General features: G+C 36.6%; 1 long non-coding RNA gene across 1 annotated transcript in view; it reads right to left on the bottom strand.

Moving 5' to 3' along the window:
- LOC310717781 overlaps nt 1-12,795 on the bottom strand; it is a 296,978-nt gene that overhangs the window by 19,425 nt on the left and 264,758 nt on the right. The window lies entirely within an intron of this gene.

Here is a 12,795-nt window from a genome sequence, read left to right on the forward strand (position 1 = left end):
TATTATTATTATTATTATTATTATTATTATTATTATTAATAAAATAAACCTGTTTATCTAATTGGTTTCGTTGCGGCGTCTCATGCGTCATTATGTCTTTAGCATATTGATGTGTACGCGGAGTAAAGCTTTGATGCTAGCAACGTGGGGTTTTTAACCACAGCATTTTATGGATAGCGTAAAATATGGATATTAGAAAATGGCTAGTCGGTTTTGCTTTTGCAAGGCCTTCTTCAGATTTCGATCGTGTTAGCACTCTGCCTTCCCAGCCTGCACCGCCTACTCTATCTGACATCACGCAAACACCTGTTGGCTCAAACTCGGAGATTAAAGCTAATGGAGTCCAGGCGGAATTTTTAAATGTTCAGCTTTTTAAAAAGGTGAGTTATGCGTTTATTTAATTTACGTAATCTTAAATATGATTTGTGGCTATTAAAACGTTATCACAGCATATAATTGTCAAATTTGTTTTGTTTTTGTTGTGGTAAAACTGATTGTGATTTTTTTTTTGTTCACTTTACGGTAAATAAGCTGACAGTCTGCACCAGTTGTAGGAGTGTGCGCTTGCACTGTACTGGTTGTTTTATTCCTTGTTTTTTAAGTTATTGTTGTTGATTGTGTGCCCCCTCGTTGGAAGCCGCTTGCCCCTCTGTTAGTTATGGTCTGGCGCCCGCTCTGTATAAACTGCATTACTAAAGAAGAAAAAATATTACAACAAATCAAATATTTTCTAAGTATATAGATGCATACTCCAAATATGACAAAACTGTATGTTATTTCTAGGTCTTTTATGTTTGTTTGTTGTAGAACTGTATTAAAATTCCCTATTTAAACAAAAACTACGCATTGACTGTGCGACGTGCAGCAGGTCAGTAACAAAGTCAAACACACTTCAATTAAATAAATATTTTTTTTTTTACGTTTATGTTTGTAAATAGATAATGATGAAAAAATGGTGAAAAGAAAAAGCTCTTAAATGCCGAATGTTCCCAAATGTTTCCCCGCTGTTTCCCGGTGACAGCCTTGTGTCAGAAGTTTATTTGTTTTATCTTTTTAAATGTACTTAACGTTTCAACACTTAACTTTTAAACAGTCAGAAGAAGGATACAGAAGCCGTGTAGATTCCAAACAAAATAATGGATAAAAATAGTCCTTATCACCTCATATTTTCAAAGGTTATCTTAAAACTATAAAATGTAATAATAGTTTTTATAATAATATAATAAATACTAATATAATATAATAAATTATTATTATTATTATAATTATTATTATTATACTAATTTACTTTTTCAAAATCAACACTGATTATCTGTAGTGAGAATTATCAGGCTATTTAAGAAATTATAATTAGTGCATATGTAACCCAAGATCTGTGGCTACTGCCACAGATTCATTATTTTATTATTAAAGAATGACTGATTCAAAAGTCAGAATTGTCTAGTATGTATTTTTGTCCTGCTTCTAAGCTTTTTTCTTTTTTCAAAGAAGGTGAAAGAAGCAGCACCTGAGCAGAAAGTTACTCACAATGCACCCACATGGTAGCCTAGTCAGGCAGGTGTGGTGTGTGTGGGATGTGTTAGGAATTTATAAAAACAGCAGAGCCTGCATGCTGCAAAACAGCCACAGTAACTAATTTTTCCTCTTACTTAAATATTTCCATACGTAAATAAAGAAAGAAAGAAAGAAAGAAAGAAAGAAAGAACGAAAGAAAGAAAGAAAGAAAGAAAGAAGTACATATTGTATCACACTTTTTTTTATTTCACACTTTGGCTTTTGGAAATTCTTAAATTTTTAATATGTATGTTTTTGTGTAACTTTTCTTCTTGTAGTGTTTCAATATATGCTGATGTGTGTGTGTTCATGTTTGCCTGTGACTATTGTTTGCTTGAATGTCACTACTGAAGTGGCTCTAGACTTTTAACTTAACCAACTGTTCCACACTGAAATGATTCTATACTTTAACCCCATGGAAAACAGGGCAGAGTTTCCTGGTCTGGAATCTGATGTGTAGCCTTCATCAATGCATATCTCACATATACCCACATGGTCCTTTTCTGGATCATGATGCTACATAATACCATGGTGTACATGTCTTTGTAGAGGTTAAATAAGGCAGTGGGATTAAGGAGAGTGGTATTTCTTGTGGTTAAGTGATGAATGTTAAAAAGATCAGTTACAGTGGCTTCAGTATTAATAAAGGTTTTAGGAATCACAAAATATAATTTGGGGAAAACGGCACAATTCTATTTATCAACCTTGATCACTTTTTCTTCTTGTTCGGTGGGCTAGCCCAATGTGAATTATCTTAAAATATATAGATGAAAATAGTTGTTATCAGTCTGACACTGACATCCACACTGACATTTCTTTTCAACTTCAGACATAGTAGTGATTGCAAATAAAAATGTTTATAACCTATACAGTACATATATTGTGTTTGACCGAATAAATTATGAGCAAAGATCTGGTTGGGCCACATGCTTGCCATTGAAGCTTATATAGTATCTCACCAGACAAAACCTCATGCTGCCAAAGCACAGACTGCAGATGTAATGATAACATTCTTTAGAACTTACAATATTGTGTTGCATGTAGCACAAACTAAGAATATTCAATACAGTTTACAGAAATTTAGTTTCCTTTATGGAAAATGATTCTCATCTTGCTTTTAGTGGTGGGACACTTGTGCCAAGCTATGGGGGAACTCTTCAACAACCTAATTTATGAACAATAGCAAGTCCCATTACCTCAATCTGCCCAGGCCTCAGGTCCAACACTAGAGCCCTGTAAAACATTCATAAATCTTATCAGGTGGACCAATCTTTGATTAGCCCTGTAGAACCTGCATATGATGGATGCATTCTCAAATGTAGAATATTCTCAAATCCTGAAAAGTGTATATATAAAGTACTGAAACATATAAATGGTTTAAAAAAGGAATATATTAAATATATATATATATATATATATACAGTGAGGAAAATAAGTATTTGAACACCCTGCTATTTTGCAAGTTCTCCCACTTAGAAATCATGGAGGGGTCTGAAATTGTCATCGTAGGTGCATGTCCACTGTGAGAGACATAATCTAAAAAGAAAAAAAACAGAAATCACAATGTATGATTTTTAAACTATTTATTTGTATGATACAGCTGCAAATAAGTATTTGAACACCTGTCTATCAGCTAGAATTCTGACCCTCAAAGACCTGTTAGTCTGCCTTTAAAATGTCCACCTCCACTACATTTATTATCCTAAATTAGATGCACCTGTTTGAGGTTGTTAGCTGCATAAAGACACCTGTCCACCCCATACAATCAGTAAGAATCCAACTACTAACATGGCCAAGACCAAAGAGCTGTCCAAAGACACTAGAGACAAAATTGTACACCTCCACAAGGCTGGAAAGGGCTACAGGGAAATTGCCAAGCAGCTTGGTGAAAAAAGGTCCACTGTTGGAGCAAATCATTAGAACATGGAAGAAGCTAAACATGACTGCCAATCTCCCTTAGACTGGGGCTCTATGCAAGATCTCACCGCGTGGGGTCTCAATGATCCTAAGGAAGGTGAGAAATCAGCCCAGAACTACACAGGAGGAGCTGGTCAATGACCTGAAAAGAGCTGGGACCACCGTTTCCAAGGTTACTGTTGGTAATACACTAAGACGTCATGGTTTGAAATCATGCATGGTACGGAAGGTTCCCCTGCTTAAACCAGCACATGTCCAGGCACGTCTTAAGTTTGCCAATGACCATTTGGATAAACCAGAGGAGTCATGGGAGAAAGTCATGTGGTCAGATGAGACCATAATAGAACTTTTGGGTCATAATTCCACTAAATGTGTTTGGAGGAATCAGAATGATGAGTACCATCCCAAGAACACCATCCCTACTGTGAAGCATGGGGGTGGTAGCATCATGCTTTGGGGGTGTTTTTCTGCACATGGGACAGGGCGACTGCACTGTATTAAGGAGAGGATGACCGGGGCCATGTATTGGGAGATTTTGGGGAACAACCTCATTCCCTCAGTTAGAGCATTGAAGATGGGTCGAGGCTGGGTCTTCCAACATGACAATGACACGAAGCACACAGCCAGGATAACCAAGGAGTGACTCTGTAAGAAGCATATCAAGGTTCTGGCGTGGCCTAGCCAATCTCCAGACCTAAATCCAATAGAGAATCTTTGGAGGGAGCTCAAACTCTGTGTTTCTCAGCGACAGGCCAGAAACCTGACTGATCTAGAGAAGATCTGTGTGGAGGAGTGGGCCAAAATCTCTCCTGCAGTGTGTGCAAACCTGGTGAAAAACTACAGGAAACGTTTGACCTCTGTAATTGCAAACAAAGGCTACTGTACCAAATATTAACATTGACTTTCTCAGGTGTTCAAATACTTATTTGCAGCTGTATCATACAAATAAATAGTTACAAAATCATACATTGTGATTTCTGGATTTTTTTTTTTTAGATTATGTCTCTCACAGTGGACATGCACCTACGATGACAATTTCAGACCCCTCCATGATTTCTAAGTGGGAGAACTTGCAAAATAGCAGGGTGTTCAAATACTTATTTTCCTCACTTTATATATATATATATATATAGGGTGTAATGATACACAAAATTCATGGTTCCGTACATACCTCGGTTTTCAAGTCAAGGTGCAGTTAAATTTCCGTACAATTAGGGGGAAGAAATGCAAAAATTGCTTGTCTTTTTTTTAATGCAATTTATTATTATTATTTTTGAATAATATTTGATTAGGTTACATTTTTAAAACAATTTTAAATAAAATGCCTGATTGGTTAAATATATGAAATATTTAATAAAAAATAAAATTGAATAAATCGAATGAATGCAATACACTTTTCAAATAAATTGTCACAAATTAATTTGATTACATAAAATAAAATGAATTGAAAATTTCAATTTTCACCCATTTTGGTAATCCAGATGTGTATGTAAGTGTGTGTTTTACATTTAATATTAAATTTTCTAAGGATATGTTCTACTTAACTGTACCACTTATTTCAGCATTACACCCCTAATATATATATATATATTATATGTCATGCAAACCAAAGCAAAACCAAGCTAATTAATTTGCATAGCAGAAGAGAAAACTATGCAACAACAACAACAAAAAAAAAAACCCACTTAGAACAAATAGAAATTTGTTTAAAATACATTTTAAAATTTTTTATAAAATACATTTGTTAAGATATATTGCTGGCCTGTGAGTCTTAGTTACAAGAGTACAACTTTTACATATGAAAGTTAAAAGGCTAAATGCTGTTAAACCTTTACATCACCATTTTTTATTCTTAAGGTAGGTCAGGATATATACAGTTCTTTGACCATTAAGTGTTTTTTTTTTTTACATGAACAGCAGCCAATATATGCATGTTTTTAAATGATTTATGCTGAATTGATATGGGTGCTAATGGTATGATGATTCCAGTAGTACACCAATATATCAGACTTTTTTCTGCTTAACAAAAAATATCAATTATATCTTTTTTTTTTTTTTTTGCAGTGCTATGTCTCATCATAAATGTTAGATAAAAGAGCTTCACATTTTTGGCCGTCTTTTGAATAGATATGATATTATTATCTGCAAATTGTACCTTAAGAAAGCACCAAAACTGAGAAAAAACCCTGAACGTCTAAATGTTGTCCCCACAAAGATCTTTGGTCTCTCTTGGCTCACTGCAAGCTTACAGAGAGGAATAAAATGATTCCCTAGTATCAAAGTCAAGGAGACCAAAAAGTCTCACACTGCATTGGGGGGAATTTCATATGGTTCACTGCCATAGAGGAAGAGGTAATCTGCTAAAAACAGAGAAAAGACAAGTCTATGTGCGTCAGATGTTTAGCTATAATTCGGCCATCTTTGGGGGTGTGACTCTTTGCTCCTATCAATGCTGAAGTGGGTTTATTTTTTTTCGTTTTTTGTTTTTTTTGTTCCTGATCGAGGTCAAAACATCTCAGTTGGACATTTTTCACTGCAACAAATTGGAGTGAATAAGTAGTTGGACTGTGTTTTATAAATGTATATTTCATCCATCCATGACTATTGGTGTGTGCATCACCAAATGAGAAACAAGCCCATAATTATCTTCTGAATCAACTCTATTCCTATTAATATACCCTACTGCATACTCACAACAAGTTTATGTATAGTTTTCTTAATTGGAGGCACCAAATCACACACTGTAATTTCTATGAATTACCAAAGATAATCCCGCTAACTCACCATCATGTGTTGGAGCGGTCTTGCTTGTTTATGCACCAATTTACCTCAGAATAGGGTTACATCTGCAATGGAGCTTACAGTGGGCAGCACATGCTTGAGCAAACAGTCATGCAGGCCCAGCGACAGACATGCCATGCTGCACACATACCTCTAATCACTAAATATCTGTCAATTCTCTATAGACTGCTTACAAATGTATTTGTAAATCTGTTATTAAATATTTTATTCATTTAACTTTCAGGGTTAAACTCAGATGACTAAAACAGAGCATAAGGAAAGACCTTTACAGAGGAACATGCGCGCGCGCACAAACAAACATTTACACATAGTAAGAATTTAAAGTCTCTACACCACCTACTGGCATGTTTCTTCCAGGGCAAGCCCACATGGACGCAGACACCATGAACAGAGCTGTTTAAAACTATGATACATATAAAATCGCAGACTTATGAGTCACAAAATACTAAACCATCTTGAGCAAGTTTCAGATTTAATATGTATAATATTTGCATGCATTTATACAGAGCTAGAGTGAGAAATAGTGGAAAATATTAGAGATTGTTAATGAATGTTTCAGCCATGAAGTTGGTTTTTATGAGTGCCCTCAAACTCTCTCAGGTCTGTTCCTTCTTTCAAATTCAAAGTCAGAATCCCGGAATAAATATTCCTCAGTAGAGTAAATGTGCAGTAAATGTGCAGTTAGTGGACAGCAAAGGTGGCAAATGTACACACATCCTCCACTTAAGTATAAATAGATACTCATTTTTTAAAAGACTCTGGTTAAAGTTGAATTACAAAATATACTTGTTTACTCAAGTTAATGTAAAGAAGTTTGTGCTCTGACGTGCTACACACACACACATTTTATTTTATATATATATATATAGTGTGTGTGTGTGTGTGTGTGTGTGTGTGTGTGTGTGTGTGTGTGTGTGTGTATCTTTTTTAGTAAAGAAAGGATGTCAATAAAAAGAAAAATTCATTAAAAAAAAGTGTCAAACAGACATGCGCACTGCGTTAATCAAATCAGTGCCGTTAAAATGTATTTGCGTTAATTTGGCCCTAATTAATATATTAATACAAAACAAATTTCTAAAATTGTTAACTAATGAATGTATCCAGGCTGAACATTCACCATAGAACACAAGCAGAAAAAATATGATGAACAGGTGATCAGGAATGTTTCTGTTCTCAGTCATGTTTACATCACTGACTCCCTCTGTCTCATCCACGATAGCCCAATACTTCTTAAACCCTTCTTCCTTGCTTATGGGCTGAAAATGGCCGCAATGGGAAAAAATTTTGACATTTCACCAAATAGATTAAAAATAATGTAACGACCCTTTTTTTAAAAATGTAATATTAATGAATATTGATATTTGTGTAAAAAAATAATCTAATGAGTGGAAAGAAAAAAGTTGGCAGAAAAATAGTGACTTAAGTAGATTTTCCTGCTTATTAGTACTTTAAGTACTTTAGTACTTTAAATATTTGCACTTCGTTACTTTCCCTCTGGTGGACAGTGCAGAAACACACCCATAGCTTGAAGTCACACAATCTCTCTTCAGTAAGTGTTGAAAACAAAAAGCGATTGAACTGAACTATACTGAGCAGATAACAGCATTACGCAAAACTCTGCTCTGGCCTGTCTATACGTCGACTCCACAAGACCTGAAGGTGTGCTGTTATCTGGCAGCAATATGTTAGCAGTACACCAACCAAGTTGTGAGGTGGGGTCTCTTATGTCCAGCAAATCACAGCTACTTGTGTGGATTGAGATTTGGGATCTAAGAGGCCATGTCACCCTGAACTCTGTCAGCCATATCTGAAATATTTCCATTGTTGCATCATAGTGCTGAATGAGGCCATTGGCATTAGAGAATACAACATGCATGCTACACCTTTCTTTTAGTGCCAGTATTAGCTTTTTCAGCTAAAAAGTTGCTCTTTTGCTTAATGATCACAGATGTTGACAGATCACCAGTTATCCTGTCTTAGTACTAGTCAATGCATACTGGCACACCCATCAAAGCACACATCCCCATGTCAAAGTCACACATTCTAACACTTGCCTATTTTCTCTGCTTCCAACTACAAAAACTGATGGTACATTTCATGGCCGCAGGAAGTGGGGGTGCTGGGGGTTCTGCAGCACCCCCTATTGGCGAGAGAGATTTAAAAAAAAATGTAGGCCTATTAAAAATATTTTGCACAATTTATAAATTCCTTATGAATATTTTAGGAAATGATTTTGACACACGTAGGCGACTAAATGTATTTTGGATTTTAATTGAATTATTTTGATTATTTTAATTATATTGATTTTTCAAGTTCATTTGTAAAGCGCGTTTCACACGCGTCGGTGATTTTAGTTTGGCTTTCTCTGGCCGCGCACAAACGTAGCCTAAATGCCTTGCCCTTGTGGAAGATAAAATTAGCTCTTTGTACCTTTTACAACAACATGAAGATATCAGAAAAAGAGATCGGTGGTCTCTTTCCTGCTCGTGTTCCACATCCCTCTCAAAGCGCAGAGCTATAACGCGTCTTTGTGTTGAAATATAAAACTGTTTTTTTTTTTGTTTGCTTGCGTGTTTGTTTTTTTAAATGGATTCAACTTTATTATATTATGTAAGTTACCAGTATTTACTGATATTTATTTCAATGCTTTACAGGCTTTAGTGTGTTGTTTCTTTGTTTTTTTTTAGTTTTTTTATTATTTCAAAACAACCCCCCGACCACCGCAACACCGCCGGTATTTGGTCCACTACCACCGCAGTGGTAAAAAAAAAAAAGTGGCATCGTCACAGCCCTATGTTATTTTTTAAAATGTATTTTAAATAAGCCCATAGGCTCATAGGTTTTTTTGTCAAAAATTGTTTCAATTTAATTCAATTAATTTTTATTTGTATAGCACTTTTAACAATGAACATTGTCTCAAAGCAGCTTTACACAGATAATGTGGTGATTAAAAGTGAATATGTTCTTTATAAGTAAGTTTGTCCCTGATGAGCAAGCCGGTGGCGACTGTGGCAAGGAAAAACTACCAGAGATGGTATAAGTAAGAAACCTTGAGAGGAACCAGACTCAAGAGGGAACCCATCCTCATCTGGGTTGCACCGAATGTCCATTTATAGCAGATATACAATGTACGAAGTGGGAAGATCTACTGAGGGGAGAGGGGCAGGAACAGTGGTTACTGGAGCCTCAGGATCATGTTTAACTCGACCGAGAGAGAGAGAGAGAGAGAGAGAGAGAGAGAGAGAGAGAGAGAGAGAGAGAGAGAGAGAGAGAGAAGAGGGTGACAGGAAGAGAAGGATATGGATTATTAAGTGTCCTTATTGTTGTAAGAAAGTTAATGTCACTGTGCAGTTTGGACTCCGGCAAGACTCGCTATAGCAGCATAACTACAAGGGAGAACCAGAAGGTAACACAGACATGAGGGATCTCTGGGATAAGAGACGACCCACCACACCACCGTCAACAAACCTGAGTGAACGTGTGAATGTGAGGGGACGACAGCATACAAATATCCCAGTTCACCAAACACTCTATATCCATGTTCCCTCCAGATCTGCGCCTTTACCTAAGAAAAAATCTACTGATCAAAGGCTTGACTAAATAAATGTGTTTTCAACCTCGACTTGAACACTGAGACTGTGTCTGAGTCCCGAACACTGATTGGAAGGCTGTTCTATAACTGTGGGGCTTTATAAGAAAAAGATCTGCCCCCTGCTGTAGTCTTCGTTATTTGAGGAACCAACAGATAGCCTGCACCTTTTGATCCATGTAGGCGTGGAGAATCATACTGGTACAGAAGTTCACTCAGATACTGCGGTGCAAAACCGTTAAGTGCTTTATACGTCAGTAGTAGTATTTTATAATTAATGCGAGATTTGATTGGGACCCAGTGTAGACTGATTAAAACAGGAGTGATGGTCATATTTGCTAGATCTAGTGAGGACTCTTGCTACTGCATTCTGAACTAACTGAAGCTTATTTATGCACTTACTCGCACACCCAGACAGTAAAGCATTACAGTAGTCTAATCTAGAAGTAACAAAAGCATGAACTAGTTTTTCTGCATCCTGTAACGACATCATATTTCTAATTTTAGAAATATTTCTAAGTTGAAAGAAGGCGATCCTGGTGATATTATTCATGTGAGCCTCAAAGGAAAGACTCGGGTCAAAAATAACACCAAGGTCTCTGACAGCTGTACAGGCTGAAACAAAAACACCATCCAGAGATGCTACGTAATCTGGAAAGTTTGCTTCTAGCTGCATGTGGTCCTAGTAAAAGTACTTCCTTCTTATCTGAGTTGAGCAGAAGAAAGTTATCAAGCATCTACTGTCTAATGTCCTTTACACACTTCTCAACATTGTTAAGCTGATCTCTCTCATCTGGCTTTGCTGAAATATACAGCTGTGTATCATCAGCATAGCACTGGAAGCAAATACCATGTTTATGTATAATTTCACCAAAAGGCAGCATATATAAAGAGAAAAGCAGTGGGCCTAAGACAGATCTTTGAGGAACACCAAACTTCTCTCAGAGAGTGTGGAGAACTCACCATTTACATCAACAATTCAATAGCGATCAGTCAAATAAGACCTAAACCAAGAGAGAGCTGTTCCCCTTATTCCAACAACGTTCTCAAGTTTAGCAAGCAGTATAGTGTGATCAATGGTGTCAAAAGCTGCACTAAGGTCGAGCAAAACAAGTAAAGAGACAAAACTCTGATCAGAGGCCAATAACAGGTCATTTACCACCTTAACTAGCGCCGTCTCTGAGCTATGATGAGGCCGAAATCCTGACTGATACATTTCAAAAATGTTATTCATAAGTAGATGTGAGCATAACTGCTGTGCTACAACCTTTTCTAAAATGTTAAATATAAAGGGGAGGTTTGATATTGGTCTGTAGTTGGACAGCTGAAATGGGTCAAGGTTAGGTTTCTTAATTGGGGGGTGGATAACTGCCAGTTTGAGGGATTTAGGTACATAACCAGTGCTAATGGAAGAGTTTATTATTTTTAAAACAGGTTCAATTACCTCTGGAATTATCTGTTTGAGGAAACTTGTAGGCAAGGGATCGAGAATGCAGGTTGATGATTTTGATGAGGAAATTAATGAAATTAAGTCATTCTCATGAATAGGAGTGAAGCTTTGTAATTGATTGTCTGTTATAATTACACTGCTGTCTACAGGGTTACTTGTAAAATAATTTGGATTTATATTAACCGTCTGGATTTTTTGCCTGATGTTTTCAATTTTATTCTTAAAAAAGTTCATGAAATCATTACTACCTAATGATGGTGTGCATGTTATAATATGCAGATACAAAGCAGTGTGAGACAAATGCCGTAAAATAATTTACATATTTTATATCAGGTTAGATTTTACTTTTTAGCACTTCCAAAGTACATGCTGGTATGAAATGATATATTACATAAAAACTTATATAAAGATTTACCTTGGTTGGATGTTGAGGGGTGCAAGAACACAAAAAACTAAACTGCTTAAAAAACAACTGAGAGAAGTCTATTCCAAAATTTTGGTTCTGTAAACATTCTATTTATTTTTTCTAAATATATTTTTTTATTTTACTGTTGTTTTTTTTTATCCCATGTGGGATAAATATGCTGGCTCCCAATCAAATCTTGCATTGATTATAAAATACTACTACTGACGTTTAAAGCACTTAACGGTCTCGCACCGCAGTATCTGAGTGAACTTCTTTACCAGTATGATCCTCCACACCTACTTAGATCAAAAGGTGCAGGCTATCTGTTGGTTCCTCAAATAACGAAGACTATAGCAGGGGGCAGATCTTTCTCTTATAAAACCCCACAGTTATGGAACAGCCTTCCAATCAGTGTTCGGGACTCAAGTCTCAGTGTTCAAGTCGAGGTTGAAAACATATCTATTTAGTCAAGCCTTTTATCAATAGATTTATTTTTTAGGTAAAGGCGCAGATCTGGAGGGAACATGGATAAAGAGTTTTTGGTGAACTGGGATATTTGTATGCTGTCGTCCCCTTACTCTCACACGTTCACTCAGGTTTGTTGACGGCGGTGTGGTGGGTCATCTTATCCCAGAGATCCTTCATGTTGGTGTTACCTTCTGGTTCTCCCTTTTAGTTATGCTGCCATATCGAGTCTTGCCGGTCCAAACTGCACAGTGATATTAACTTTCATACAACAATAAAGACACACAATAATCCATATCCTTCTCTTCCTATCACCCCTCTTCTCTCTCTCTCTCTCTCTCTCGGTCGAGTTAAACATGCTCCTGAGGTTCCAGTGACCACAGTTCCTGCCGCTCTCCCCTCCGTGGATCTTCCCACTTCGTCCAGGCCTGCTTTTGAATAGTGTTCTCTTCAACTGGAGGCCACTTTGTGCAGCTTGGGACGGTTTCTCATCCACGCCTTGGGTGGTTCCATGAAATTCCGGAGTAAAAGCGGGCGCTTTCAAGATGGATTGGACTGTAGTTAATGTCAACAGTCTGCTACATTGACTCAGGACTACTTTTCGTTTCTGAT

The sequence above is a fragment of the Silurus aristotelis genome, assembly GCF_946808225.1.
Source record: "Silurus aristotelis genome assembly, chromosome: 22".
NCBI classification, from domain to species: Eukaryota; Metazoa; Chordata; class Actinopteri; order Siluriformes; family Siluridae; genus Silurus; species Silurus aristotelis.